We start from the raw sequence: 5421 nt of genomic DNA, 5'->3' as shown, positions 1-5421 counted from the left end.
CATTGATTAATATTGCAGTTACAGCTGTCGATCCACCATGCCCCAGATCAGAACTATGTGAAAGAATCTCCTGATCTGTGTTCTGATATGCTTTGGATATAGACTCTGCAGGGTTATCCCAAAATTCTTCCTACCATACAAGTGAAAAAGTTCAAGATTGTCATCAGGATTATGATCAAACTAGCATAGATAATACTCTGGAACTCAAAAGTAACAACCTCCTTTAAAATGCTAGAAAACAAATGTTTCTGTAAGTAGGAAGGCACAGTATCTCCCTGTGGCCATCATAAATAGCAAACAAACCCACTTCTTTTTCCTGCATCTGAACAAACTTTGCAACATGGTAATCCTCCATTGGATGGTTACCTCTCCCTTTTACTAGGGTGAAACCATACTTTATTGACCCCTTATGATTTTTCCCCTTACCTGTTTTGGATGAAGAACCAGAACCTACAACCTACAAGGTATTGAAAACAAAGTAAAAGAAAATTTCGAGAAAAACTAATGATGTCTCTATCCATCAACAATGATTGGACAAAAATACACTCTCAAAATTAACAACTTGTAAACTCTCTGATAGGACCATGGAACATTTTTAGGTAAATCATGTGGTGGGATTAAAGACATTTTTTTTTCCTGTATATTGAAACACTTTTATTACCCCTCCTAATCAATTTAAAAATCCAGCAAAAGCAAGGATTGCGACAGAACTAGTTTTCTGCTTCAAATTGAAATTACTAGTCAAACATTAAAATTGAAGAAAAAGAAAAGGGACACCCACATGATGAGGTACCATATGCCTCCCTTCCCACAATGAGAATGGGGACCAAGATAATCTAAACAGGGAATATCAATGATTTCATACAACTAAAGTTTACTGTAATACAGAAACTAATCTCAGAACAAAATTCAATTTTTTTCCCGAAATTATTGAATAACAAGTGAATACAGACATGGATATTCAAGTTGAAGTATGTTCGGTAAAAATCACGTATTCTTCAAAAGCTCTCTCCATAACCGAATGAAATAAGTTATTATTGTGAACCAAAAAAGCCATCAATCATCTAAAAACCAAAACAGTGCTCACAAAAGTTAAATTGCCTTCAAACTCAATATACAGTTAAATAAAACGTTCAGATAAAAGCACTAGAGAAGAGAATACAACTGGAGATGTTACATTCTTACCTTAGAGAAAGAAGACTCAAAGCAGCATAATATACCCATGACAAAAACTAGTAAAAAAAATATTTTTCCAAAGAATTCTCAGCATAGACCACTTTGGAGAAAGAAACCCACTTCTCAAAATCACAGGCCTTCTTGAGAATCACTATCTGTGAAAAATAATAAACACAAAGGTTATCATAGAAAACTACTCTGAAACCCCATAAAGGCTATCTGTGACAGAAGAAGAAGCTTAAAACAAGGAATATGCAAATTTTAGTATTAGTGATTGCCACCTTACTGGTCCAATTAGAACTGCTAAATGATTCAACTTGTTCTTCTTTGGTTGGATAGTTCTTGCTCTTTTTCTCTCCCTGTTTCTTCTTAATTCTCATTATTTGCACAACCAATTATATGGGATAACTATAATGACGAAGGAAGAAGCAAGATAAAGGTGACACGCAGCATTTGAGAATTGAAAACTTGTGAGTGTGAAGAAAAAAAAATTAATAAAAGATTGCGAAAGGAGGGAATTTAAGGATGTTTGTGTTCTTCAGTTTTGACATTCTTCAACCGTTTTGGGAACCTTAAAACATGGCCCTACCATATGTGAGTGAAAAAACAAAAATGTAAATATTCGTGCCAAGACACAAGACAAAGACTGAGAAACTCTTCTTTGCGCGTTGTACACTGTTTACCTGGCTTTCTTATATATATATATATATTTTTTTTTTTCATTTGACCAAATGCTAATTTGAAAGAGTGAATAATTTATGTTGTCCAACCCATATAAAGTTTTGATTCTTAAAACAATTTATATTTGAAATGAGTGAAATTATTAAAAAATGCAAATACTTATTTGGTTGTAATTAAGCTAAACACATCCTATTATGCAATAAAAGAAAATGAGATATAAGAGTAATTTCAAATTAATTCAAATATATTCTGGTATCCACGTGAAAATATTAAATAATAAAATATAAATTTAAGGATAAATCCATAAAGACAATACATAATTATTACATCATAAATATATTTATAAACGGTATCGTAGGACTTGGTTAGTCGCAAATCAAACAAGGAACCATTAGCAAAACTAGTGGACTAGGAGCAAACACAATTAATCTTAATGCTCATAAGTTTAAAAGTAAAGTGTAATTATCTGTTATTAGACTCTGATTAATTAAAAGTCTACTCTAAAACCTATAAATACAAGTTCGAGGTAAGGAGGTAGGTGATTTTACATTTATTGTGTCATTACTTTCTAACTGTCAACATTGATCTAACTTTGACATCGAAGTGTCTTATGAAAATACCCTCTAATGATTTGGACGAGCAATTGCACTAGAACTTGACTTCAAGACAACCTTCAGCCTTTAGATGACTCACTAAACTTTGAATTGTTGACCTCGACCGTTGACCAAACAAACCTTATGTAATATTCCTTACAAATAATGCAATAAAGTCTTTTTTTTCAAGAAAATGAGTGCAAGTGTGGTCCAGGTCAAGTCTTAACAGGTTAGTGAAGGAATAGTTCACTTATGTGAAAACCTGCCGACCACTCATTGAGTTGGTGAAGGATAAGTTCTGTAAAGAACCCTTATCGCTCGGTCCAATGAATCCAAATAATCGGTCAGTGAAGGAAGAGTTCCCTCAAGTGAACCCTTACTACACCACTAACTTGGTGAAGAATGAGCTCACTTAAGTGAGCTTTCGCTAATCACTCATCGAGGTGGTGAAGGAAGAGTTTTGTAAAGAACCCCTGCCCCTCATTCCAAAACAATCGGTTAAGGATGAGTTCACTTAAGTGAGTCCCTACTGATCACACATCAAGGTGGTGAAGGAAACGTTTTGTAAAGAACCCTTGCGGATCACATATCAAGGTGGTGAATAAAGAGTTCTATAAAGAACCCTGCCCAACCAATCGATGAAGGATGAGTTCACTTAAGTGAGCCCCTACCGATCATACAACAAGGTGGTGAAGGAAGAGTTCTGTAAAGAACCCATGCCCCTCGATCTAAACAAATCGGTGAATGATGAGTTTATCCAAGTGAGCCACTGTCGAACATACACTGAATTAGTGAAGGAAGAGTTCACCAAAGTGAACCCTGGTCGCTTGGTCGAAAGAGAACTTAGTGAAGGAAAAGTTCACCTAGTGAACCCATGTTGATCAGATTGTTAGATAACTTAAGAAAAGTTCAACTTGACTCAATGTCGCTCAACTCAACAAATTGTTTGACCGATCGTTCCTCTTTGCAGTTATTTCTTATCGGCTTTGCAATTAAGTTTAAATTGATCGATTTTAAGAGACTCGTGAAGAAAACAATGTAATAGGACAATTTAGTTAAAAGCGAAAAGCAAGAAATAAATAACGCAACCAGTGAAAGAAATAACATTTCATTAACTATGTATGGTGTACAAAAAGTAGTTGTTGGCTTATGAACCAAACAATAATAAATACATCCTTCCCCAGCTAGAAGCTTTATTCGTGGGGTTCGTCTCAACCATTGTCACCCATAGAATTGCCTGTAGCCTCCTCATCCTTAACAACCTAGTCATCTCCCACAGCAACGACCTCCTTATTTGGCTCAACCTCTTCGTCTAAAGATATTTCATTGATCTTCATCAATTGCCTTTTGTGAAAGTCCTTCATGACTTCAAAGTTGCCTTCGTCCAATGCGATCCGGTAGAAGAAGGCAGCCTGAGCGAAGGCCTTGTTGAAACCAACCTTGTGCTGATTGAGGAGCACTCGACCGACCTCATCGTTTTTGGCAACATGGCATCTTTCTCTTGGACTAACTCAGCCCTCTGCTCAATGAGTTTAGTATTCTATGCAGTGAGTTCTTCCATCACTGTCTTCATATTTTGACAATCTAGAGTTAGATCATCAGACTTCTTGCAAAAGGTGGCGCTCAACAATAATCTTGACGTTCAACACCATTCTTCTCACAAAAGTTCACACTTAACGACACTCGTATGCTTCTCAACGTCTTGGAGTTAAATTACTCCAAACTTGCAATACAAGATAACATTGATCGGTAAGCTAAAATGGTCAATGGAAAAAAGGGATGTTCAATGGTCTAAACTAAAATGCTCCCAAACTTGCACAGTTAAGTTTGCGCTCAATGTTCAACTAGTATCGCTCAGTGCTATATTAGTTGACAATAAACTCATTTTTGTGATTTAAGTGAACTTCAACCTGATCAATTGCTCAAATTGGTGTTCCTTTTTCAGAGAGTTGGTTTTCTTCTTGGGCTAGAGTTTAGTCCGATCTTCTTGTGATACACTGCTAAGTATCACCACTTGGGAGTTGTCCATCAAAGAATTTTGGACTTCCAACATGTCTTTGGATCTTTGATGCCTTTGTTTCAGCATTGTAGCTTAATATTTTGTTTTGTTTTAGTGGTCCAACAACTGTGATATTCCACATTTCTGCCCTTAACACTAAGGGGGAGTACGTTTCCAAGACACTACAAGTCACATATATATGGGTGTAGTCCCTGCAGTTTTGTCGCTTCCAACCACTACAGGCCCCATCAGTCAGTGATGACAATTTAGTCCCTACAGTTTTATAGCTATCAACCGTCGCTGCAGTCGCTACCGTCTCAAACAGACGCAACTGCGTCATTTCTTCTTGGGCTAGAGTTTAGTCTGATCTTCTTGTGATACACTGCTAAGTATCACCACTTGGGAGTTGTCCAACAAAGAATTTTGGACCTCCAACATGTCTTTGGATCTTTGATGCCTTTGTTTCAGCATTGTAGCTTAATATTTTGTTTTGTTTTAGTGGTCCAGCAACTGTGATATTCCACATTTCTACCCTTCACACTAAGGGGGAGTACGTTTCCAAGACACTGCAAGTCACATATATATGGGTGTAGTCCCTGCAGTTTTGTAGATTTCAGCTACTACTGTTGATCCCGTCACCCAGCCATCATTGATGAGGATTTAGTGTAGTCCCTGCAGTTTTGTAGCTCTTAGCTTTCAGCTACCACTGTTGATCCCGTCACTCATCCATCATTGATTGGGAATCAGTCCTTGCAGTTTGTCATTGTCCACCACTGCTCTCCTTCATCCACTTTTGAAGTTGAAGTTTCACAAGCTGCTATTAGTCCATCTATGTTTGCCTCACACTCTTGAAGACAAATCATCTAGTTCAACACTGAGTTCATCTATTCCAAGCTTAGTTCATACAATTTGTATGCTCCAGCTTGAGAGGGAGTGTTAGATATATTATATCTTTTATCTTTTAGTTAGTTT

At 36.7% G+C, this 5421-nt stretch overlaps 1 pseudogene across 1 annotated transcript; it reads right to left on the bottom strand.

Annotated features, from left to right (window-relative positions):
• Positions 1–7: 7 nt before the first annotated feature.
• LOC148193582 (putative protein phosphatase 2C 9 pseudogene) lies at positions 8–1755 on the bottom strand (annotated as a pseudogene). The gene is made up of 4 exons (XR_015782399.1): positions 1458–1755; positions 1186–1331; positions 219–457; positions 8–130 (listed from the first exon to the last, which is right to left on the bottom strand). The product of XR_015782399.1 is annotated as a putative protein phosphatase 2C 9 pseudogene (transcript).
• Between the last annotated feature and the right edge of the window lie 3666 nt (positions 1756–5421).

Source organism: Vigna umbellata, chromosome 9, assembly GCF_029865625.1.
Source record: "Vigna umbellata cultivar VRB3 chromosome 9, Vumbellata_1.0, whole genome shotgun sequence".
Taxonomy (NCBI): domain Eukaryota; kingdom Viridiplantae; phylum Streptophyta; class Magnoliopsida; order Fabales; family Fabaceae; genus Vigna; species Vigna umbellata.
The sequence above is the reverse complement of the archived record's forward strand: the minus strand, read 5'-3'. Positions and strand labels throughout refer to the sequence as shown.